Genomic DNA, 27,523 nt, shown 5'->3' with positions numbered 1-27,523 from the left:
TTTTTCAAGGGTTCAATCTGATGTTGGCCTCCCATTCAGGGGTGGTAGGTCAGATTTTCAATCCAATTTTTGCCTAGTATACCTGCCTCCTTGATACTCTCCACCCACTCAAAGCTTGGTTAACAGGGGTTTGAGGGAGTGTTGCAAGGGGAATGCACAAACATTGTGCAATTTAAAAGTATTAGCCAAAAAGTAATCTTGCTTTCATTCATTTGTGCATTGATGTGTCTGATGCTAGAAAGTTAAATTAAGTGAATCCTACCATTTACTGTGTAATTATCACGACAATGGTGATTGCTGCCCTATATTGAATCTGGTTGATTTGCATTTGAATATTTAAAATAAATAAATGTTTCATTATTACACACCGGCCTGGTTCATGGTACATTGCGCCATGGGGATACGTCAAGGGATGTGTGAGATGGGTTGGCTGCCTTCTCAAAACTGATTCTGAAATTAATAAACTTGAAAGTGTTTTTATTCTGCGCCACATCCCAGACCAATAGAAAGAGTCCTGGTCTGGAGTGTGCCATGTCTTTAAAACCATGACATAAATCAATCAGATTCTACTTGCTTAGACGTCTTATGCAAGTGGAGATGTTTTAGAACACTGTACTTCACAAACCGGCTTCTGAAATACTTGTTCTGAAACACTTGTTCTGAAACACTTGTTCTGTGGGTAGCCATGCTTTCTCGACTTCTGCTTCAAATTCTGCTGCTTCTGGCTCACTGGCTCGCTGGGGACTCAAACCCTTACCCTGAACAGGTATGTCTGGTCCGGCCACACATTTTGGGTGTCTCCTCTGCTACTGCGACCCAAAGCTTGACAATTGTTCTGGCCTCTGTTTCTGGCATGCCAACAGCTTGGCAACCACAGCAATCAAGCTCACATGGGGAAAACCATTACTCCTACACATCTTCTGTTGTGCAGCCTCTGCACTTCTGAGTTTGGGAGGACAGGACACTCTCAGTACATGCAGTTGAAACCTGCTGTCTCCACGTTCCAGCCTCCCTCTTGCTCTCCCAGTTCTGCTGCATTTGCCAGTCTTGTGTCTTTGTTCTGGTTTGACTGGTACAGCCTGCACTGCAGCTAACATTCCAGCTCCTTCCGCTTCTTCGTCCTGCAAGCACCTAAGGGGATCTCTTATGCCTCCCAGGTTCCTTCGGTGTGGGTTGTTGGGCTGAATTGCTTCACTACTACAATGGCTTTTAGGCTTCATTGCCTGAATGTTGTACCTGCATGCTCCTTCAGCCCTCTTCCTCTTATCAGTCCCTTTAGAATTCTGTGACTTGTAGTTTCCTGCAACAAAGTTATTTTTTATCATATTTAAATAACTTTTAAGGGTAGATTTATTTCCCCTGAAGTTATAAAGAGAGGGGCTAAGAAAATTAGCCTTTACTGAGGAAGAGAGTTTATTGAAGACAGTATGTTCATATTCCTGTATTTTACACTCTTGGGTTTGAGGAAAGTGTTTATTTTGGGATAACGTTTGTTCTACCTTCCCAGCATCAAAGTCCATAACTGTAGCTCTAACATGAGGCTTAAGGACCATACAATGACAATAAGCCATTACCTCTTTAGGTACCTTGGGAAGATTCTTCTTTCTAGAGGAAAAATACTGTGTCTCATCCTACAGAATCTCCTCACCATCCTCTACCCTGTCTCCGCCATAATCCTCCTGGAGTGCACCAAATTCAGGGATGGGATCAGGAAGTGTCTGCCTTCCACTGGCCACCTGGGAGGAGATTTTGAGCAGGGTTTCAGTGAAGGATCTCTAGGATTCTTCACATATCCTCACCCCTAAAGACATGACCTCTTGCTCCAGGTTCCTGTTCCTCTACTAAACCTGCCTTCCCTGCATTCTTAGCATGTTCATCAGTGGCCCAGTCTTAGTCTGGGTCATTGGGAAATACATCTCCACAAACCCATGAATCACAAGGAGGAATATGAAACTTTTCTTCCCTTTTCGTGAGTAATAGGTTTTACCTTAGTTCTTAATTTTATTTGAGCCACACAACAAATCAATTCATTAAACCATGGAATCTCACTACCCAAAACTAAAGATGTAGGAAGATCAGGTATTACTGCCATTAATACCGAACAAGTTTTCCCTAGAATGGTAACATCAAGGATGGTTAAGCGAAATTTCTCTATTTGACCATGTACACAGTTTATTTCTTTATATACCATAGTTTTTCAACTAAAGGGAAGAAGACAAGTTGTACCACAACGTTTTTTACTTCCAGTGTCTAACTGTGCCCACATTCTTTCACCCTGAAATATCACAGGTATTCTGTAATTGGTTTTCTCTCCAGTACAAAACATGTTATTTGATTTCTTTCTTACCCTTTTCTTATTTTTCTTCAATTTTTGGAGAGGTTTCTCTGTGCTTTATTTTATCATCTCACTGAGTTGAACACAGTGGATATTGGCATAAGGTGGTTCAGCCCTTGTTTCTTTATCTTGCCCGCCCTGAATGGGACCCTTTAATGATGGTATGGTGGGGAGGTAAGTTCTATTTGAGGGGCAATATCTTGCCAGATGACCACACTCCCCACAAGAAAAACATAATTCCTGATTCAAGGGAAGAGATGGGGGTAGAAGAGGTGGTATATTTTCCTCAAATACTTCCTGGTTTAGGGTGAGATAACCTAGAGGATAACTAAAGTCCTGCCATAAGAGAACAAGTTCCTGTTCACTCTCGTCTATCAAAGACTTGGGTGACTTTGAAAGTATATCTACCTCTGACAGACTAGAAATATCACCCAACGAGGAGGTTCGACAAACGTTGGACCAGGAGGCTTCACTAATCCCTGACTGTAAAGTTTCAAAGTTTTTCAAGGGTAATGGTAAGGCAGAAATGCTGTCATTTTTCTTATCTGAAGTCTTCACTAAAGAGACTATTAGCTGTTCACATGTTCCATCACTCTCTAAAACATCAACTGCAACAACTATAGTTTCAGGTGTATTACAATATCCTTTTCTCTCATGGAGAGGAATCTCTGATATTATGGAGATTTCAGGAGTTTTGTATTAAGCTTGTGTCATTCTGTGTGTAACTGTATTCATAGATTTTCTCTGTTACCCATGGTGAGTCAGGCAAAAACATTTCTGCCCACCCACCTGACCCCGTTGTCTCAAGTTGTTTTTCTGGATTCTCGCCATCTCCTTGCCTAATATCAGACTGGGACTGAGAGTTCAATGTGGTTTCATGTATCGAATGTCCTACCAGCTCGTCTATCTTAAGCTTGTGACAAATTCAAAAGGGTGATTTTTCTTTCTTTCTCAACAAACATCAGAGGTAGTACCCTTAACTTTCCCCTTTGTCTCTCTCTCTCCTTATGGGCATAAGATACACAGCTGAGCCTGATGGAACTTCCACCAGGAGCTCTAGGGAAATTATGATTTTGGCCCTACTGGGTACTTGATAAGACCGGGAAAAGAAGAGATTATAAGTGCCACCCTCCACATGTTTCCTAGTGGGAAGAATAGCTTAGCTGGTTAGGGGTTGAAAATCAAACCCCACCTGAGAATGGGGATAGAGAAGGGGTTCATGATTACTTGCTAAGGGTTCCAGTCCACTGGTAGACAATGTAACTGTTTTAAATCTGTCTTCAGTTCTAAAAGGTATAGGTCTGTACCCTATATTGGGAGAGGTGATGTTATTTTCCTTACTCCCAGATATATCAACATTCACCTTAAGGGGGCACTGGTTACAAGTGACTTCACTTCTTCCTCTGGTTCCTTTAAGGGAGACAGAATAAAAGCTCCTTTCCTCCCCTATAAGGGAGGTATCAGAACCAGGTTTTGAATGTGAAGTACAGGTGGCACCAGATGGAGGAATAGGCTCAGACCAACCTTTTTCTCGCTTACCTTCTGTTTGATTAGATTCTGCAATATACTTAGTGGATCCCCAGTTCGTATCAGCTGATTCCGATCACACAGCTGACACCATATATGACGGGTTAATAATGCGAGGCCGACAACTCTTTCCAGATCTTTCAAAATATGCCACTTTTATTTCAAGAAAATATATCAAAACACCTCACTGTCCCTATCCTGCTGAGGGATTTGCTGCCTAGTCTAAAAGCTAAGGGTACACACTCTAACAACAGATAACTGGCCCTCACACTAAACAACAAACACATAAAGAAACAAATAAAGAAAAGATACAGCAATTCAACAAGACATGAACATTAGTTACATATCCTAAATTACCTTTGAATGTCCTGCGAGATTTCCCTTCCCGAGAATTCATAGTTTCTTCATGAAAATATTCAACCATAAAAAGAAAATCTCTCAGGTCTTGATTATTTTTAAAGTCAAAGCAAAACATTTCACTGGCAACAATTCTTCTTCCTGGGGTAAAGTTACCCACTTTCCACTTCTATGACTATAGCCACAATGGTAATACTGAACACAATGCTTTTTTCAATCCCACCTGAAGATTTGCCAGAGTACAAAGAAAAATTACAATATCCACACTGTTAATGTTATACAGTTCTTGAAATAGTAAAAAAGTTATATTTGTCAGTGTGGCTTCTTCACACTGCTGCTTCCACTTCTACTATTATACTTCTACTTTCTTTACTATGACAACCGTCACATTTGTCCCACAGTATTTTACCTTGGTTTCGCCACAGCGTCTATGACTTCAAGATAGATTTATAAACTACGTTAACCTCTACAGGTAGGCAATGCACTCTTCCGATGAATAGCTTTCTTCAAAGGGGCAGCCTCTTTGCCTCTCTTGTCTTAACTGCTACCATGCTAACCCGGGTCTGCCCTCAAGACCCTCTTCTCTCTGTCTTTGGTAGTCTTGGGCCTTACTGGTTAAGTCAGCTTCAAAATAGTTGGTACAAGCATCCAGTTTACCATCGCCTTTCTCCCAGCTATCAGCCCATACAATTACCCAGAAGCCTTGGTGTCACGTTCTTAGCTTCTGGTAATATTTCCAAACTTGTACCATAGGCCTTTTGATTGTTAGGAACTTCACCATGCAGATGGTTTGCTCTACACTCTGGAAAAGGTGTACCTTTACAATTAGTATGGGGTGCCTCTTGGCTTGGGGCAATGCTTATTCTCTTCTTCAATTGTTATGCACACACTGTCACTCTTTGATGTTGTTTTTAAGTTTTAAAGGTGGATATGCAATTGTATTTCCATAGAAGAAAAAGGATAGAGTTCAGGCCTCCTTGGGGAATCACAATAAGGCACACGCAACCATTAGTTAAGGTGGTTTTGCCATAGTAAAGATTCTAACTTTAATATCATCACAGTTATATGTTCTGAAATGGTCTTCTCAGTGTTCCCTTTCCTTGATTATGGACATGTGATGACTATTTGAACAGTAATAGTCTTTGGAAATGGAACAATGGGTTTTAACAGTGTTAGTTTCCTACGCGAGTTAGAAGGTCGACTTTCTATATGCGTGTGTTACAATTCCATTGTTCATAGGACTTTTAATACAACATCAACGTCTTCTCACTTAGAAGTGTTGCACGAGCAGTAAAGGAGTTGGTTGCAGTTGCTGGCAAGGCTCGCACAATGTTTTAGAATACTGTGCTTCACTCACCGGCCTGTGATACACTTGTTCTGCATGTCATACTGCTTTCCCGAATACTGCTACACCTTCTGCTGCTTCTGGCTCACTGGGGACCCACACTATTCTCCTAAACAGGTGTCTCTGGTCCGGCCACTAGTTTTGGGAGTCTCCCCTGCTCCTGAGACCCTTGGCTTGACAATTGCTTCTGGAGTCAGTTTCTGCCACGCCAATAGCTCAGCAACCACGTCAATCAGAATCCCAATGGGAAAAATATCTTTCCTGCATGTCTTCCGCTGTGCAGCCATTGCACTTCTGAGTTTGGGAGGACAGTACTCTCTCAGAACACGCAAGTGAAATCTGCTATCTCCACATTCGGACATCCGTTGTGTTGACCCACTTCTGCTTAGTTTGCCAGCATTGTGCCTTCCTTCTGCTTCCAATGCTAAAGACTGCACTCCAGCTAATGTACAGCTCCTTCCACTACTTCCTCCTTTCTGTGCATGAGGGGCCCTTTTACGCCTGCCAGGTTCTTTTAGGTGTGGGCTGTTGGGCTCAATTGCCTGACTACGACAATGGCTGTTAGGCTATATTGCCTGACTGTTGTACCTCCATGCCTTTTCAGCCCTCTTCCTAATCTCAGTCCCTCTGGAATTCTGGGACTTATAGTTTCCTTCAACAAAGTTAGTTTTTGTCATATTTAAGTTACTTTTAAGGGTAGATTTAATTCCCTTAAAGTTACAAATAGAGGGGCTCTGAAAATAAGCCTTTACAGAGGGAGATAGTTTATTGAAGACAGTATTTCCATATTCCTGTATATCGCACCGTTGGGTTTGAGGAAGGTGTATATTTTGAGATACCCAAAAGGATCTTTACTTTGGTAAAGTTTGCTCAACCTTCCCAACATCAAGATCCAGAACTCTATATATAACATGAGGGTTAGGAACACATAAATGACAATGTATCTGGCATGAAAGACATAATCAGACAGAATCCTCAGGTTTTCACGACTGTCATATGGAGGTATGGAGGCTTCTTGTTTTCCTGTGTGCTCTTGGGACACATCATATTGGGCTGGGAGAAGAAATGGTATCCCCATGTCCTGTGGAGTGCTAAAATTCCATAAGGGAGAGGGCAGTAGGACAGAGCAGGTCATCAATCAGCCATTCTTATAAATGGCAAGAAGTAAAGAAAAAAGTTCAAGTAGTCATGCAAATAATAATCTGATCATAAGAAAATAGACGTATGGTGCTGATTCACTGTGGAATCCTGAGGTTTCTTTCAGAGATTACTTGTTTGCTGTCAATTTACATGCAAGATATCAAAAGAGTTGATTTCGCTTGTAGTGAAAGAACAGTGTGGCAAAGGTGGTTATTCTTTCAAAAACATTTTTTGAACATATACTGAGTAAAACAATTTCTCTGTGCCATCATGGGTTTTGGCTTTTCCCAAATCAACTCCCAATTGGGGCAGAATAGTATGGGAAGATCGGCTGGTTGTAATGAAGTAGATGGCATGGAATTGAGAACTCCACTTAGGTTTTTGAATAAGGGTCTTCACTCTGTTCAAGCTCAAGTGATGGCAAGAACAATAAGTGTTAATGAGATATATGATTGTTCCTGGGTGTCCGTGTGATTAACGAATATCCACAATGGAGGCCTTGGTAAAGAAGTTACAAACTAAGATATTTATCCTGGAATAGTTGTGGTCACACTCACCTATTCACAAACATGATGTTAGGAAACCTTTTACAACAATATGCCATAAGTTGTATTCAAGAAATTTGGCTAACGGAGGCACTGGTTGTGGATAAGTATGTGACTATGTTTTATGCCACATAAAAGCGTGCAAAAGGTAGACCCTCAGGGGGCTTGTATCATTAATAAAAGAAGGGGCAGGGATTGTGGTTGACCATCACATTACAAGGAATAAAAGTATGCTTGATGTCCAAATAAGCATCATGATTAAAAAGAGGATCTCACTGCTTAAAATCTATAGTCTAGCGTGTACATTGGATTCCATCTTGAACCGGGTGGTAGAATGTATATCCAGATGGTCCTCTATTTGGGTTGGTGGCTTGATAGATATGGGTGCTGATCTGAACTCATTTTGTCTTTCTGATGCCTGTAGGTGCGTAATGGTGGGGCAGACCCCTCTTTAGTAAAAATGAATCATGGTAAGAGATGGTTGGAAAATATGAAATCTCGTAGTATCCATCAATTGAATGGCTCAACTCAGGGTGATATACTGAGTCAAATCACCTGGGCAAGGGGCCAGAGACAGAGCATTTTACACTATATGTTCATTGATAAGGGTTTCTTCCACATGTGTTCATATTTTAAAGTGTTTCTGTGTGACTGGAGTGAGCACAACATACTTGCAGTGGAGTTTGACATTCCTCAGGTTAAGGGGACAGGTCAAGCACTTCCTGCAATCATAATCAATTAAGGGGTCAATAGAATAAAATGGAATCATCATTAAGTGTCTCTTATTCATAAGAGGGTGACAGGGCTATTGGCCTCTAGTTCCTTGGATTGAAAGATTGATATATGTAATTCAAACCATTTTTGAGCCTTTTTTGGGGATTTACTAATTAAGGTGGAATCCAAATTTAAATCAGGGCCCATTAAACATTGTCATCAGTTCAACATTATGGTGTGGGAACAAAAAAGGGCTCTGAGGAAATAAATGAAGGTTATTAAGTGCAAACATCGAGATGATCTTCTGATCCAAGTATAGGAGGTTAATTTGGCAAAACAAGCTTACCGTAACTAGCATAGATTGCATAAAGGGCAGCTCCTTCAAAATGATGCTGAAATGAATGCTGGATTCCTTGTGTTAATCATCATCTTTCTGGCATTTTATTAATAATCTGGGGAGAAACCAGGCAGACTTGCAAGTTAACCCAATAGGGGAACAACAGTGGATAACCTACTACAAGGTAACATGTTGGGATACTTCAGCTTTGGAGGACCCACATCCTATAAAGATGGACAATATCATAGATAATTAGTACTTGACAATTGAATTTGAGGAAATGCTGAATATTATAAAGGGACCAAAAATATGCTTGCAAACATTGTATTTAAACAGGACCCTGCACCCTTGATGATAATACTAACTATATGCTTCTTTCAAATCTAGAAAAGAATGGTGTTTCCTATTTAGCTGGTAAAATGCTCATTTTATCCCAATTTTCAAGAGGGGGGACTGGAATGACCCTAGAAATTATAGGCCTATCTCAGTCCTAGACGCTGACTGCAAGGTCTTTGCAACCTTGCTGTTAAAACATTTGGAGGCCTGGTCGACTCTATGAGGTCACATTAAAAAAGGGCAGTCCGGTTTCCGGAAGAACAATGCATCGATCTTAATGGGCTCCTTCTGAGATATGTCCAAAACCTAGCCCTCACAGGGAAAGTTGACGGCAGCCTTCGACAAGGTTAATAGAAACCTTCTATGGCAAAGTTGGCCGGCTGGAATGTCTCAGGTGGGCTGTTAAGACCCCTAATTGCCCTACACGATAAATCAAACATAAGGTTTAGATTGAACATGAGGGGGAATCAATAAGAACAATCCCCACTTGCTCTGGAGTTAGACAGGGATGCATATTAGCTCCCTGTCTTTTTAACGTATACATGTCAGATGCGGGGGAGGCATTGAAGAAATGTGCATTTGCATCACCTATGCTGAATAATCAACATTTAGCCTGTATCTCCTATGCAGACGATTTTGCAGAAATTAATTGATGCATTTAGGTCATATACTCAGAGACAGGTAAGCTTAATTCATCTAAGACAAAGATGATTAGATTTACAAGCAAAAGGAACAATAGCGCTGTGTATTGGTGGACCGACGGTAAAAAATTGGAGACTGTCGACACATTTGTTTATTTGGGATTTTAAATAACAGTGAAGCCTACTTAGGCCTCTATAAGGGGGCATTTCCTCCAGAGAACTACCAGCCTAATAAATCAAATTAAAAAGGTCGACGGGGACGATGGTACGTTTTCACATTCCTGTTCCTGAAATTTTACCAAGGTCAAATATTTCCAAATTACTCTATGGCATAGAAACTTACTAATATTCAATCCTGAGCTTGCTGCCAGGCCTAGAGGCGTTAATTTGGAGGAAGTTGTTTAAGGTTTCAAATTCACTCCCAGAAGTTGTTATTAAGTGCAAATTGGGTATCCAATCTCTTAGATCGAGGAGGATTTGGAATTATTTGAACCCACACTGCAAAACTTTAAGTGCAGATGATGCTACTCTTTCTGGGGATTTTTTGTATTAGGAGAGGCTGCAAGTAAGACCACAGCATACAAAGAGATGCTTAACAACATGGGATTGGATCAATACTATCTAAATGATGTATGGGTACCCTTCTTTGTCACATTTGTGGTCAGATCACAAAAAACATGGAGTTTTAGCACTTTTTGTATCAAGTCGATCTGTTAGAAAATTCTTTTTAGATACAAGATAATTGATCAAACAGAGATCAAATTTAGATATTGTGCGGATGAGTATGAGGTGGAAACAATTAGACATATTATGGTGGATTTCCCTTCTCTGCAACTTTCTCGACAGAAATATTTTTGTCACTTTTCTCCATCGGGGTACTTAGTTGATGTGGAGTACTTTTGGAATAGGTGCCTTGGAGGACATGTAACATCCAACCTGATAGCCGTACTGAGTTTCTGTAGGTCTGTTGATTTATGTTAAGATGAACTAATATTGGAAGTTAAAGATGGGGAATGAACACTATTTTAGACTTTTAGATTTGTGAATCACTTTTAGAAGAATGTTGTAAGCATTACATTGACATGATTTTGATAGATTTTTTTAGGAAATTTGAAATTAATTGGGGCTGTTTAATCTTGTTTTGGCTTTATGTAGTAAGTATTTGAATTTTTAGGAAATAAGAAATTAATTGTGTTGGTTTAAGCTGCTTTTAGCTATTTGAAGTAAGTTTTGAAATGCATTGTTGTTTTTATGAATTGTGTATGAATGCATTGTTAAAAGTTGCTTGGCATCCAAATAACAAATAAAATTTTTAAAAAAATGACAATAAGCCATTACTTCTTTAGGTACCTTTGGAAGATTCTTCCTTCCAGAGGAAAAATACTCTGCCTCATCCCGCAAAATCTCCTCAGCACCCTGGGCCTGGTCTCCTCCCAGGTGATCCTCCCGCAGTAAACCAACCCCAGGGCTGGGATCAGGAAGCGTCTGCCTTCCCCTGGCCACCTGGGAGGAGACTTTAGGCAGGGTTTCAGTGAGGGATCCTTAGTATTCTTCACAGAAGGCCTGGCTGTGGGACTGTATTTGTACACAAGACCAATGCTCTTCACATAAGGTATTTGCACATTTTCTAAGAAAACCAAAAGCTTTAAATTATTTACCAAATTATTTAATGAAGTTTCCAAATGCTGGTTTAAGACAATTTTAAGAATGTGCATCAATTGATTTCCGACAAGAGATGTGTTGGGCACCCATGCTAAGCTTGATAAGAAGTTACGTGGGTGTAGATTTTGTCACTTAACCAGCAATTTAGAGACAATAACGCATGTTTTGGTGGAATGTAAAAAATTGGAAGAAGAAAGAGGCACGCTCTTTGATAGATTCATAGAACAGTATAGAGCTCTTGGTCAGGATGAATGGTGGGCGAAACGGTTCAGTGAGAAAAATGTGAGCATATCTTTGGTTGTAATTAAATATTTAAATCGCTTATTTTTGTAATTTTATAATTAGTCAAATAATTTTAAAATGTATATGGTGCTAGTACAGTGAGAAAACTGAGGATTTATCCCCCCACTGTTATGAAGGAGGACAAAGGTCATTAACCAGATGAAGATTGTTACATGATTCACGGTCAAAGTATAATGATGAGGAGTATTGGTTTTGTTGTTGAAGTTCATGAAATATATGTATTGATGTACGAAATTGAATCCCCAAATTGTATTGGAGTATTGTGACATTTTATTTTGATGTGTATGTATGTTTGTGTTACTATTGTCAGACTGGTAGGACCAGCAACGCAGAGGAAGCACACAACACCTGCCTCCCCTTGGCGGTCTTGGCCTGTGTGCTGGTTTTATACAAACTGGGGACTGTGACCCTCACAGGGAAAGAGGCTTAGGGTCCATTTGTTGGATGGGTAGGGGGTGTTGGGGTAACCGGGTATAGGATTAGGGAGAGAATATGGATGGGTAGGGGGACTTGGGGAAGGTATGCTTCTTGACTCTCTGATGCCTTGATGTATGTTGCTTATTGGTACACCTACACTCACACACGCATGCTGCCCTTGCATAACAAACAACCCATACAACATATGATGACGTGGGTAGCAATCAAATAACATTGTTACAGACTAATCAAACACTATTATTTATTAGCACTGCTCATGCTTTATTACCTCTTGAGCATTAGTTCATGCTCTGTCACTTGGTCAGCAATGCATCAGGCTCTGTCACCTTTGTGCATCACTTCATGATATTAGTATTGGTTAGCAAGGAACATTAGAAAACAGTGCTTAGCTTTGGTTGTGCGTTCTTCTCTATGTAGCATGCAGCTGTTTCAACTTGTTTCCTGTCAGCTGCTACCTTGCATAGTTGCAAAATGTATAAATGAAAAGAAGCATAATCAGTTTTTGTCATGATGCGCCTATAATAAATAGAATATCTTGATTGCCTTTCAAAAGTTCAACTGTGTGCTCTGTTCACTGCGCTGAAGTGAGAAAGCGGGTCGCTGCGTTTAGAATCGGAGAGCCCTCAGAGACCTCAACTCTGCACTGTACTTAGCTTGCAGTGAAACAGCACCTGGGGGTTTGATGCTGGGCATCGTGGCCCTGTGCTTGCTTGCCCACAGAAGAATCAGATACAAGCAGCAGGCAAAGGACCACTGTGTGCAGATGCGGGTTGAAGCCAAGTGACTCCCTTTGCTGGTGTTGGGGAAGATCTTGATGTCCTCTGCATGCACGGTGCTCCAGGGCCTCTGCTCCTGCACTGGGGACAAATGTTCACCTGGTGTGCTTTCTGGCTGTGCATCTGTCTGTTTTTCTGTCTACTTCAACCCTTACCCAAGCCACCACCTGTCCAGAATGTGTTTTCTTCTTGCCACTCCTGACAACAATTTATGATCATGTTTTAGAACCTTTGTGAAAAGGTTTACATAAACTGTGACACACTAAATACAAAAATAATTTTAAAAAAAAGGTATTTATTTCACCCTGAACAATGTGGCTACTGGTTGTCCACCAAATTGCACTCAGGCACACAAATGGATACCGAGTAAAGAGATAGCTTTTTTATTTGGTGAGCTAGGTGTTCATTATGACAGTCATGCATTTGTAACTCTTTATCCAATTAGAGGTCACTAAATTGTGCTACTAAAGAACAACAAAAAGAGCGGAAATCCACAGGAAACAAAACACCATTTTGAGTACTCATCTTCACTTAACTGATTGGGTGGTGCTCAAATGGCATGCTTTTGAGTGCCTCAATTGTCATCCCAGAGGTAAAATATATTTCCCAGCTGGCTTACATCTGTTGATGTTTGTTGTAAACTCCCTGTTTTAGATAATTGCTAATAAAACAGCAACTTGCCATCTTCTTGAGTTTGTCTGGTTATTTGAACTCAGAATTTTTGTGGTGTAATCCCATCCAATACAGAAGCACATTCCAAGGTCCATAAACTCACCACTGGGCCTGGGGAGGAAGGATAGCTCAGGGGCAATATGTTTGTCTTGGAAGCAAGAGAACGCATTGCAACATAGATTTGAATCCCGATCCTGCACTTAGAAACCACTTGTTGGTATTAAGCATGCTATAAAAGTTCAATTATAATTATAATCATGACAGCACAAAACGTTCTTTTATTTGAATTGCAGATAGAACACAGAATATCAGGCAATCATTAGTCAGGATAAAATACATTTTGATAACATATATTTTCCCATGAGGGTCCTTTAGATTCCCTATGCATGTAATGTATGTTGTAAATGTCCAGGAAGTGTAGGGAAGGGACCTAAGATTCCGAGTCTTGAGAGCTGGCACGGGTAATAGCTCTGTAATAAATAAACACACCTTTAACCTAAGATACAGTTCTTACATAGCTCTGTTAAGTTAAACATTTCAATAAATACCTGAGCAGAATACAAAAGGTTTTTCTTTAGTCCAAGATTCCATTTCACGTAGGCATTCTTTCAGCGTAGATAGTAAAGTAAAGCCAAAATGGTGTAAACCTATCATAGTCTTGCAATAAAGTCTCTAAGCAGTTTCTTATTATTCAAAGTTCCTTTCCTCTGTACTACAGAATTTTCCAACTTCCCTTCTTATTTCGCTATGGAGTGACACTTAAAAGTGACCATTAGACTTTTTGTGGAGGGCTAGCAAACAGACATACAGATTTCTAAATTAGTCCAGTTATACAGTGGCACTCATAACAAAATGTGTAGCTCCAGTTTAAAAAAAAAAAAAAAAAAATATATATATATATATATATATATATATATATATATATATATATATATATATATATATATATATATATATATATATATATATATATATATATATATATTACATGGCCACTGTAGTGGACATGTAGTTATGGTTAAGTTGCTGTTTCCATGGGAAGAGCACTTTTTGGGCGGCTTATAACTTTGCTCCCCATGGACTAATCCTCACCAAACTTTGCAAAAAAAGTATATCGCCCACTCTGATTTTTTTTTTGCAAAGTTTGGTGAGGATTCGTCCAGGGGGGGCAAAGTTATAGGGGGAAACTCAAAACTTTTTTTTTTTCCCATAGACTGAATGGGATTTTTTTTTGCTTGCGCCTACAGCCCAAACCGCTGGACGGATTTTCACCAAATTTGGACCAGGAGCAGCGGTTTGGTCACGAAAGCGTGCTTTTACAAAATTGGTGAAAATCTGTCCAGTAGTTTTTTTTTTAAATGACCAAAAAGTAGGTCAGAAAAAATTTGTGATATCTGTGTTCGCTTCGCGGACACACTTCCCTGTTCGCTCCGCGGACAGGACGGTGATTGGGCAAGCAGCTTGCGTGATAACTGCGGACATCTGACGTGCTTTTCTATTGGCTGCCGTAAAGCGTGCAGTGCGTCTATTTTCAGAGACGCCCGCCATCTTTGTTTATCGGAGCGGATCTGCTGCCTGCACAGTGTAGATGCTGCTGCGTCGGCCACGAAAAGGCGGTGAGGCACAGGCCCTCGTGTCTCTCTCTTGTTCCTCCCACCCCCGCTCATGGTCCGTGTCTCCCATGTTCCCCCGCCACCCTCGCTGATTCTCCGTGTGTTCCTCCCACCCCCCTCATGCTCCGTTTCTCTTTCCCGTTTCCCCCCGCTCATGTCCCGTGTCTACCTCCTCCCCCCCGCTCATGCCCCGTGTGTCTCTCCCCTTCCCCCTCACCCCCCGCTCATGCCCGTGTCTCTCCCTCCTTTCCCCCTACCCCCTGCTCATGCCCCGTGTGTCTCCCTCCTTTCCCCCCACCCCCCGCTCATGCCCCGTGTGTCTCGCACCTTCCCCCCACCCCCTGCTCAGGCCTTGTGTCTCTCTCCCCTACCCCCCCACCCCCCGCTCATGCCCTGTGTCTCTCTCCCCTTCCCCCCCACCCCCAGCTCATGCCCAGTGTCTCTCTCCCCTTCCCCTCCACCCCCCGCTCATGCCCTGTGTGTCTCTCCCCTTCCCCCACCCCCCACTCATGCCCCGTGTCTCCCTCCTTTCCCCCCACCCCCCGCTCATGCCCCGTGTGTCTCTCCCCTTCCCTCACCCCCGCTCATGCCCCGTGTGTCTCTCCCCTTCCCCCACCCCCCGCTCATGCCCAGTGTGTCTCTCCCCTTGCCCCGACCCCCGCTCTTGCCCCGTGTTTCCTTCCTTTCCCCCCCACCCCCTGCTCATGCCCCATTTGTACCCTGTTCCCTCTCACCCCATGCTCATGCCCATGTGTCTCCCCTGTTCCCCCCACCCCCCGCTCATGCCCTGTTGTGTTCTCTTTATACACTCCGCCTTCCCTTTCCATGGTGGCCATCTTGGTAAAAGATTTTCCTTCAGCGTCCCGGTGTAGGAAGGAAAATCTTTTTTTTTTTTTAACCACCCGGGGTTCCCACTTTGAGGACTGAAGATGCTAGTGGTCTTCATCTATTGAAAAGAATGTTATGGTGACGTTGCACTAATAAAAACCTATAAAATTCAGTAAAAAAAGAATGTGTTACAGGGACGTTATGGTTAAGTTGCGCTACTAAAAACCTATGAAATTCAATGAAAAAACTTTGTTAAAGGGACGTTATGGTTAAGTTGCACTACTAAAAACCTATGAAATTCAGTGAAAAAACTTTGTTAAAGGGACGTTATGGTTCAAAGTAAAACCAAAAAAACCCTGAAATTCGGCAGTTATGGTAAGATAAGCAACCATAACTCACACCACCGTGCACTGCTAACACTAACACCCAGGACATCAAACATGACATCACAAATGTCATTGATGACATTGTTGGGTGTCCTGACCCACGTTTGAGCTATCATGCTGCAACATTTGGTGCTGTGGGCTTAGAAAATCCAAGATGGCCAAAAAGCCCACATGTACGCCAGAATAGGAAAACTGTGCAGTACTGGCATGGAAGACATCATGATGGCCAGAACTTCCCAGAAAATGCACAGGGAAATGCATGAAGAATAGGCTGCCACCCATTTTTGCCTATGTTGTGAGCACAGGAGGGCACTGCCTAAAACCACCATTGGGCTACCGACACAGTAGCCTGAAACCATTGGGAATGGCAATGCTGATTGCCAAAAGCAACCTAGAACTGTGGGGAATTCATTTTCTTAAATTCCAAAAATGGTTGCATTACCAGTACTCACCACTATCAGAAAGCCGGCGTTTTAAAACCACCAGACTTGTATGTAAAACTGAACAAATGAAACAAAACCAGACCAAGGAAAGACTTGCTAAGAGGTGGATACAATGTAAAACTATACTCTGAAATGACTTGAAGGAAGTAATTATTTAATGTGTATGTAAAAATCGTAATAGACTTAAACTGGGGGACAAAAAGTGACATTTAGCTGAAACCTGGCTTAATGAAACTGAATTCTGCCTGACATCTACCCCCACAGGAGTTAAAACCTGCTCAGCCACTCTTCCCCTTGCCAAAAGGAGTTGTCACCTCTCTGATTAGATTAGGGGTGGAGCAGCTAAAGGGAGTTGAACAAAGGCCTGTCCTGGGCCCAGGCAGATGGTTTATTGGGGGGATCGTAAATGGCTTCCTTTTGAACAAAGCCCTTCCTTGACTCAGGCAGAAGTTATATTGGGGTGTCGTAAAAGTGGCTTCCTCTTGGCAGAAACGGGGAGGGGCAGCCCCTCTGAGGACAGGCTGACCTTAAAGAAAGTATACTCCTTATACTTTTGCCGTAATCACGATTCACGCACTCGCGAATTTTGCCGCGATTTGCGATTTGGCCCGATTTCTTTACTTGTAAAAAGATAGCTGTTTTTGCCTGTGTTTCAAAACTCCTATCTGTTGTATAAGCTGCTGGGGGGGAATTTAACTGAATTCTATTTGATTGCATTCCTAAGAACTGAGTGCTCTCCTCTTCATCTTCTTACATTGCATAAAGGGGGGGGAGGGTGAATTGTCCAAGAAAGTGATTACATTGTCTTTTGCTGAAATCCTATCAAGTTATTTTCTGTACTGCATTTTCATTCCACATTGCATCTATTTGAAACCATAAAAGTATTGTTGCTATCTTATCCATCCTATACCCACTCATCATTGATTATAAAGAAGTGTGCAAGTACCAGACTATCCATTATTGATTACTGCTCAGATTAAGTGTGATATTCAATGATTAATTCATTATAAAAGTGTGATATATATATATATATATACTGTTTAATTTTTTTTTTCAAATAAACCTTTTAAACTTGCAAAACAGATCTACTTCTTGGCTCAGTGGGGTCAGGGGGATTCTAACAGAGGGGTGTTATACAGGGGTTGTCATCCAGAATCTGAACCTGGACATAAAGATATATCAATAAGGGTTTTTCATTCAGTCTCCCAGGCTAGGCATTGACTTGGCTGTAGTGCTGGATTGAATCTTCTTACAACATCACTGATGACATCACATGTGCATTTACTTTTCATGAAAATTCTGTACAAGGGATTTTATAATGCTGACCAAAAACTGTCAAGGATCATTGGGATAAATATAATGAGCTAATTAGTGCATTAAGCAATGCATTGATATAAATAGCATTCTATTATGAAGTTCTATCTAGTATACTAAGCTACTCATGTGGAAACATAGGCAGTGTGTGCAGCAAACATGATGAAGGTGCCATATTCATAATCTTGCCATGTTGAATAGTGAAATGATAACTGCGTTCTTATTAGAGTTTTGCATACTGTGAAACATGTAATAAGTAGATAATAAAACCCACTTAATGCATAATTATTACAGACAAAACACAAAGAGACAACAACACATACAAATATGAGAATATACAGGGACAGTGAAGTAAACAAAAAAGCAGAAGTAGAAGCAGAAAGAGTTCATAACCTGATTGTCTTTATGCAGAGAAACTATTGCTCTGTTTCAAAGCTGCTACTTACCATATGTATGTGTATCACATGATGTGACTGCACCCAAAGGAAAGGAGAGTGAGTACAATGTATACAAATATGAGCATATACAGGGAAGGTAGAGTAATAAAAATAAAACTATGAGAAAGTGCTGATAACCCTAATGATTATCTTCATGCACAGGAAGGATTGCTCTCTTTCAAGCCTGTGTCTTCCGCCATGTATGTTTCATATGATGTGACTTGACCCTAAGTCTACAAATATAGTACCTTTCAATTTTTACTTCCTGACTGTTACTGAAGAAAACTATGTGGCCTAGATATGTCAGTAAAGGGAAAAAAGAGAGAGCCAGACATGTCCTGGGTGTTAGTGTTAGCAGTGCACGGTGGCTCGAGTTATGGTTGCTTATCTTACCATAACTGCCGAATTTCAGGGTTTTTTCGGTTTTACTTTGAACCATAACGTCCCTTTAACAAAGTTTTTTCACTGAATATATATATATATATATATATATATATATATATATATATATATATATATATATATATAGACATTCCACAAACATGTTAACTATTAAAAGAAAACTGTAGACACCTTAAAAAGAAAAATCAAAAACAGCATAACTGGACATGCCCGCCACTCCTGAATGCTGCCTTGGTCTGCCGATGGCCACCAAAGAACTGAAGACTGCTAAATGGCAGAGACCAGTGGGGCAGAAGAGACAGCTTCTTTCCTCTGTGTCATCTTTCCCTGCTTCTTGTTGGCTCTGACTGGGATCCTAGCTGCCTTGTGCGAAGCCAGGCTGTTGCAGGCAAGGGCATGGTCCCAATCATTTCTTCTAGTTGTTGCAAAACATTCAGGGAACAAAGCGGTTCGTGTGCTCTGTCAAAAGTGAAGTAGTTATTGTTGTTTTACATAATACCTTCCTAGCAAATTGCTGTTCTGTCTCCAGAAGGGCTTCCCGATGTTCAAAGACTGTATTGTAAAAAAGGAAGGGTAAAGGCTCAGCAGAGCAGATGGTCTGCCGCCGCAAGGAGGCCTGGAGCAGATTACTTGCTCATCAAGCCGATTCCAGGAGAGGAAACTCTCTCTATTCTGGGTAGAGGGTGACCTGCTTTGTTGTGATTGCAATGGTCCACGTTTGCATAACGCAGAATCCCTCACTCAATGGCAAATGCAGTACTGAGACTGGGAGTCAGGTCGTTCTCTAGAGGGGTATCTGTGTTCTCTTGAAGCACCAATATACACTGCAAAGGACAGGAAAAGCTGGTTCGGAATTTCTGCTATGCCACTCAAAAGGCTACCATTCTCATTTGAGCACCACAGGAGTCTATTTATAGTCCCTCTCCCTTGTGCACAGCTGAATATGGCAGAACTTCAGCGGCTCCGGGTGGACTTACAAAAACGGTCCTCTGGGCCACAAAGTCATTGGAGGTTGTCAGTGCCTGGGTTTCATTTTTGTATTTTCTGTGTATTTTGTCAGCAAACTGTGGAATCAGAGTAACTGGTGGACTAATGGGCTGAACTAGACAATGGAGCTCCTCTCCACTACCCCACTACAGCCATGGGCACAAGCTGTTGCTGGCTAACTCCTTCTCGTTCCATCCCTATTTAGACAACTGAGTGGGGAGTAACACAGGATGATTTTCTCTTTTAATCTGTATTGTTTTGTTTTTTCTTACTGCTTACTCGGGTTATGCTGGCTCTCCCCACCAAGTGGACTGGCTGCATTCACTCTCCTCCTGACCCTGAATTGGGCGAGGAGTTTTTCACTTACCGGGTCTGTCATCAAACGGACGATCTCTCATTTTGAGAAAACCACATGGAGAGGCGCAATGTAGCCATAGGAGACCATAGGTTTTGGTGAGAGTTAGTTCTTCTTAAGCTGACTTTGCCCTGAGGGGTAAACCTTTGTAGGAGGAGAGCCATTCAGGGAACCAGAGCATGGGCAAAGAATGGGCTTAGGGCAATTCTGCATTGCTCAGCTCTCTCTAAGGAAACAGGGATTTCCTGTTATAGGTGTAGGGGGAAACGAGCATTTTAATTTGTCAAACTCTTCAGCCCTCCCGCTGCTCTACTAAGTAAGTTCAGTCACTCACCCAATGCCATTTTAACAATGCCTTATTGCCAGAACTGCGTGTGTCCTATGTTGTAGTGCACATGTCTTTAACCACAGATATGCTTTGCCTTCCACTTCATAAGGTTGGCCACTTCAACAGTTCTCACTTCTGACGTACTACCCGTTTGGCATATCAATGGGTGTTTTAGAGAACTGCCTTACCGAGCGAGGTGGCTTCAGCAGCCAGAATAGGCACCATTAGGCTGATCATCTCACCTTGGACTGTGTACGAACCATGAAAGTAGCATGCAGAGCAGAAACTGCTTGAACATATCCTAGAATTTCTTCCACTAGTATCAAGTCTAAGTTCTCACAGGCATGAGAACGTTGTGTATGCCTTGGAATTGTATGATGAGAACCAATGAACATCATGCGGAAACATTCCTGCCTGTCAATATCATGCAATGCCTGACCCACCCCATCTACTGAAAAGCGTTTGTGCTTTTCTGAATAAAGGGACTGTGCACCCAAGGGTGGGGGTTGATGTGCTGACTCTCGTTCAATGGTTGGTTTGCTGTTTGTCCTGTTTTTGCTGGCTTTGCTGACTGCTGTTAAAGCAGTTCACCAATCCACATGAAGAGTCTATGGCTTGTTTTTACACGACATATGGCAGCCAGGGAACTGCCCAAGTGTGCTGTCCCCAGAGGGGGGCTCATTCTCTCAGCGATTCCCACATAAAATACAATTATATACTTCTTTGTGCGTCAGAATGATGTCATGCTGCATGGCAATAGTGAAAATCCTATCAATGGTTGGGATTGTTTAAGGGACACATCTAGATATTCAATCATATAGGAGCTAAAGTTTGATATTGGCTGTCGATATCAGGTGGACAACTCATGACAGCCTCTCCAAACGTGTCATTTTAAGAAAAACACAGTGTTTCCTTGGTTTCTCAAGCTATGCGGTCCTTAATTTTCATCATAAAGACTAATACAATTGGTTTGGCATGCTTGTGCCATGTGTGGAACATTTGGTTCAATTAGCAGCATGTAAGCCAAGACCCAGGTGCAAGTAGATAGGACATGAGGCTGTCCTACCACCCAATTAACCCAACATCTATCATCACCCATGCCTTCTGCCATAAAAATTATCTTTGTACTTGGCCTTGCAGAGTATTCTTGTCCTGGGTATGCAACAGGAGTGAGGGCCCTCGCTATCATGTCTGCAACTACAGTTCAAGCCCTGTTTCCATCATCGACTCACGCGACCAGAGACCATGATTCTGTTCATTCTGAAAGCTTTTAAATGCTTCAAATCATTTAAGACTTGGGATTTCTGTGTTCATTCTTACACCTGAACTTCAGAGGATTCATCCTCCACACACATTGTCCTCTTCTGTGTAGATAGCTGACATCGACTTATTAGTTCTTGACTTCAGGCCAGACAGCTTCCCAACGCAGCTCCACTAACCTGCTATTCTACTCGACACAGCTTTTCATTCTTTCTTAATGATTCTTTGGCTTATTATGTCGCATGTCTCTACAGTGGTGGTGCTGCCTGCATTCTATTCACTACTTGTTGATAGCCTATAAAATTTCTTCATAGATCTTACATTTCAGCGTTTATACATTTTTTATGCTTCCGTTTTCTGCTGAATTGTTTACCATGTAATGTTCTTCATTTACACTTTAAGGTTCACTTGATTCTTGACTTTGTCATTTCTCCTCTAGGATCCATACATCGTCTTCATTCAATATTTCAGGACTTTGTGCACACTTTCATTTTCTCAACTCTCTCATATTCCTTAGGGGGTGTTCATCCTGAAGGCTGTCATCAACTTGAGGGTACATTTGACATGGTTGTCTTAATAGATACCGTCTACCATACACTCGCTGCAGTATTGGAACAACATCTGGTGCTAGACAGGCTACGGTCACATGGCTCCAATACAGGGGAGTTAGGGGGTACGATCTCCTGCAGATATGTATGTCTGCTCATCTACAGTGACATGAGTGTCCAGGCTTCTATATCTTGTCTGTATACATTACCAACGTAGAGGCAAAACAGAATGTATCCCAGAGATATCTGAGTTTGAGATGCCAATTGTTTATTCTGCAAATGGAAATGGATGACCCCATAAACATCTAAAAGCAGAGGAAACTGGGAATCATAACAAGGCAGGAAACCTCTAGCCCCAAAAGGAGGACTCTTTAAACACGTAAGTACAGGTATATGTTGGAACTTTTTAATTCTTCAAAGTGTACAAAGTGAACAATAGGAAGTTGTCCCTATCCACAATCATTGACGTTTTCTAAATCTAAATGAACTCTGGATGTACTGTAGGGCCCATTAAAAGAAACTGATGAAATACGAGATACATGTCTTCTTTCTCCTGCAATCAATATAATGTGACTTCTGTGACTGGAAAATATTCAATATACATAATACATAATATACATAATACAATAATTATCCCTGATGAATGTCTGAAATAAATATAATGTGACAGAAACATATTGCAAACAATAGATGCAGATGTGAACTAAGCACAAGTATCAATTGTTATTTACAAAAACTGTAATGAGATTATTCATGAAAGTTTGTGTGTTTTGTTTTGTAGCATGACACACCTCTTGTTTTGCGCTTATGCATGTCTTTTTTTTTAAATTAGCAATGTTTGTAATGTAATAATGATGATGAATTTGGAGTCCAATTGACTTAAATGTTGGATTATATGGGAAGCGGGCAGTGAATAGATGTAAGTTTTATTGAATCATTAATCATAATAAAATATATTTTGATAAAGTATTTTTCCATGAGGGCTTTACATTCCAAACTTAAGTAATATATAGAGCTATTACCCAACAGTTACGGTGTTATCTATTTATTGATTATTTTAAGCTATATAAAGTTACCCTGAGAGGGGGTTTAAATATACATGTGAGAGGAACTGTTTTATACATGTATTTGGTATCTGGTTGTTCAATCTTTCTTTACAGTTGCACAATCTGGGACCATACCCCAAAATCACTCCCAGTGGTGGTGCTATGTCCACACTGGTAGGGGCATGTTGTACTGGTCTCCTTAGGCTCTGCTCCTCATCTAGGAAAATAACTCAGGCGCTTATTGTGTGTAGCCCATCTCCTATACCTGCCGATAAGTTGTCTGAGTGCTAGGTATTCTTCAGGGACCACAAATAGCACATTCTTAACCCACCAAAAGAGCTACACATACATTTTCCATCCCAGAGGTTTTTAACATTAAGGTGAAGTCCTACTGTCAAGGCTATGCACAGTGGTGGTTATTTGGTATCGAGAATCAACGAGGATGAGGAGCACACTTCAGGAGTATACATAATATATGCATATCCCTTGCACAGAGGATCCGTCAAGGTATTTATGTATTTCATTTGTGGGTGAACTAGGGGGGTTATTAAGTGTATTGCAAAACAAAATTAAGTTAGCATTATAGCCTGACAATTTGGTACTGGTCTTTCAATCTAATACCATTGCATCTAATGCCATTCCATCGATTTAGAAGTTAGAAGAGGAGATGTTTTATTAGGCGTAGGCCTTTCTTGCTGCAAGGTTCTGGTAGGGTTTTGCTAGAGTGTGGGCCCTCACTCATTAAGGGCCTAATTCACAGAGGCGCTTTATAATGGCAACCCCATTGGAAAACGACCTATGAATAAGGGACTAGGAGTCTCGTGTGAGTTGTCAGTTTTGCATGTTGGCACTTTATCCATTGCACTTGAATGGGGATAGCATGTCATTGATTGCATTTTTCACATAATTGTGTCTAATCGGCAGGCGGTGTACAAATATTTACATCTGATTATTAGTTTTGCTTTATATTATGTACTACACGTGGTACACCTTAATGTACCATGGCCTTAAACTAGATGCACTTTATTATGATAAACATGCACTGTATTGTTATTTAAATAAACATGCATGCCATACACTTTAAATCACTAAATGAATTTGCTGCCTTTTGAAATTGTTTGAAAACCACTGAAAATCAACAACAACAAAAACACGATAGTACAAAGCTGGCACAAAGCCCAAGATAGCACCAGATGAGCACCCGATGGGGCACATTTGTCATTCAGTCAAATCGATCAAAAGTTCCATCATTAAAACAATCAGGGTTGCATTCTGGTGTTGCTAGGGGTCGCGCTGCAACCAGTGCTGTATCTTCCTCGCTACCCCTGGCGAAAAAAAAATACATTTATTTTTTAAACTGACTCTGGGTGGCCCTCATCGTTTGTACATCACAACGGAGTCGAGTGCTTCTTGAATGGATTTGTCATAGGCTGTTATGCCATTGATAGGATGATAGCAGCTGGCATGGTAGTGATGAATTTGCCAATAAACCCCAAAGATGAATGGTGCTACTGGGATTGGTCCATTGTTTCGGGTGTGTCTCCAGTTTATAAGTGGCATGCGTACCTGTTGTCGGATTCTTCCAAGATAGCTGTGATGCACCTAGAAGTACAGAACGCACCGATTTACGGGGGTCTCAACAATTTGGCACAGGGAAAGCAATAGAGAGAAAAGTCTCCAAACGTGCAGTAAGAATACACTACCATTGCCAGAAGTTCCCTTACAAGCTGATGCGCCCTGGGCACCTGCGCTTGCTCTCTGGGATGTTTTTCAAGGAGTAGAGCGAAGTGCAAGGGGCACTTTTTACCAGCAAATCAAAAGACAAGTCAAAAAAGCAGAAAGAAGAATGTACAACTCACAAAGATGACAATTTCAAACAGCGACAAAGAAAATGAGGATCATAGTTCTTACACTGAGTGGCAATAGTGTAGGGAATATGAATCCATTGGTTAACATTGGCTCCTGCAGTACCAACTTGCCCAGAAGTCTCTAGAGATAGAGAGTGGCAATGTCAGCCATTGGCAAGGTCTGCTGAGAAAATGCAGCAGTGAGTTGTGCAATAGAAAAAAGGTGAATTCGTTTACAGCTCACAAATAACAGAGCCAACATTATGACACAAATCACACGTGAAAGATGGCATTGAAATGTAAACAGTCATCTGCCTTTATCATTGTTATAGAATGCATTTAAGAAATTGTTTTATTCCTTAGAACCATGTCATGATGAACTGCAATTAGTGTAACACATGAACCTCTATATAACTGATATATTTAAAACGAATAGTAGTAAGTGGCTGAACAACACATGTACATATCAACATATTACATATGTGTAGTCAAATGATAAATGTAAAAACAGTAGAACGGTTTCTCTCATTGATCTTGTTTGGAAACTCGTTCGCTTTGGCCAAAAGGTGGTGGTCTTCCACTGCCCTTAAGCTTAAACCATTGACTAGACTACAGAAAGGAGGGAGAGAGATGGGGGTGTGAGGAGGGACACATAGCTTGTGGATGTTGATTGGGTAGTTACCCACTAATTTACCACCCAAGGTCATGCAATATACTATGGTCTATCCCATCAACTACCAGCCACTGCCCACCAAAAACTCACCCTCCTGGGATCTATTTGAGCTAGCTCTATTATGCAGTAACATCGTGCTTGGCACTGTATCAGCCTGCAAGTGGAATTTCGAAGTAGTCTTCTGGGAGCTGACAGCTTAAATGCAGCTGTAAATGAGCCCCTGTCGTATGAAAACATGTGTTAACGGTACTCAGTCAATTTACCAAAAATAATTCAGAGTGGTACATTTCACTGAAAACCATAATACTGAAAAATACTGAAAATATGAAATAAATATATGAAGGGTAGTGGGGTAGGGGTTAAATGGGTCGGATGGGTTTGAGGTGGTGTTTTAGGGATAGCAAATCAGAAGGCTTCGGGGGCACCAAATAAAAAAAAAGAAAATCAGTATTTTTCTGTAATTTGGTCGCAATTAAATGTACCACTCTGAATTTTCCATCAAAAAGATCACATATAACTGTTTTAACTGAGTATGTCTTTGGCCACTTGATTAATAAGTAATATGTGTATCCTTGTATTTGTTTTTTTTTTTTAACTGAAGTCCTGTTAAAACAAGCTTTGGCAACGCCAATAGTTGTTGCTTGTGCATAGCTATTGGGCATTTGCTAGGCACTGACATCACATGCCTAGGTAGTCACACCATTTTCTGGCTATTACCAACTTTTGGGCAGGTAGTGCCATTATGGCAGTCCCCAGAAAATGCCTAGCCCAGTCCTAAATGCCAATGCTTGTTTTTTAAAATAACTTGTTTCACTTTCCCAATGCTTTATGTGTTTGGTGCAATGCACTCCAGGGAAATGTAGAAATGCTGTATTTATTCTTACAAAGCAAATCATGCGAACATAGGTCAATGGCAGTCAACTCTTCCCTCTTTCTATTAGGGGCAAAGATGAGTTTTGTTGGTCGTTTAGTTGGTCATGTGTATAGAGTACAAAACTAAGAGAACACTTTTTCAGCTGAGACTGAACTAGTAAATATGCCTGAAAGAGATGTTCTACTCGTCATATATGTGTTTAGGCTGCTAAGGGGAGGGCTGCCAATTGAAATGTTGCATCCAAAATGGAGGAGGAACTACCTTTTCTAAATACTCTTTTTCACAGTATTGTTGAAATACCTGCTAAATTCCAAAGTTAGTCAAGTCATGTGTTTTTACCTGCATTCTTTGACTGATCGTCTTGGATTTCTCCTTTCTAAACACAGGCCTACAGTTCCCGGAATGCATTGCAAAGAAAAAAAACAAGGCCATGCTACTGCCTTCCAAATGGAATGGAGCATATGTTCGTGGATGGACTGAGGTACGCAATACCAATGGGCAGAAAAACACATTGGCACAAGCAGTGGGGCATGCCCCCTGTAATTTCTGTATTCTATAACTTCTGACCGCATCAGATTTCCTCCTTGCCCCTTTCTGAGATTATAGTAGCTTTCTCCTCCACCATTTTGTATGGTAAACCCATCAAGAAACCTTTTTCTAGCACATAAAAGTATTTCATTGTGCAAGTCTTTTAATTTATCCAAAGAAAGACTGAGAATTTCTTGGACAATCGGAACATTCCATCCAGACTATGTTTGCTGTAGAATTATGTTAAATTGCAGAAGTGCGGGAGACAGCCTGTTTATGTTGGAGTTGAGGGAGACTTGGTTGGGCAGCAGGTGGTAAAGCCTGGCGACACTGGGTGTCCTAATATGGAATCAATTCTGTATTCTCTTTGGGCAGAAGCTGAGTTTGCAGGCTGTAAAAAGCTTTTGAATTTTTTTTTGTTCTGGGCATATATTAATCTTTCTCACGATATGGGTTGTTCATACACTGTTTTCCGTTCCAGCAGCAACAGTTTGTCACTGGTCGGTTGACAGTGCGTTATTGCCTT

The sequence above is a fragment of the Ambystoma mexicanum genome, chromosome 6q (assembly GCF_040938575.1).
Source record: "Ambystoma mexicanum isolate Mex_15411 chromosome 6q, UKY_AmexF1_1, whole genome shotgun sequence".
In the NCBI taxonomy this organism is placed as follows: domain Eukaryota; kingdom Metazoa; phylum Chordata; class Amphibia; order Caudata; family Ambystomatidae; genus Ambystoma; species Ambystoma mexicanum.
Note: the sequence above shows the minus strand (reverse complement) of the source record.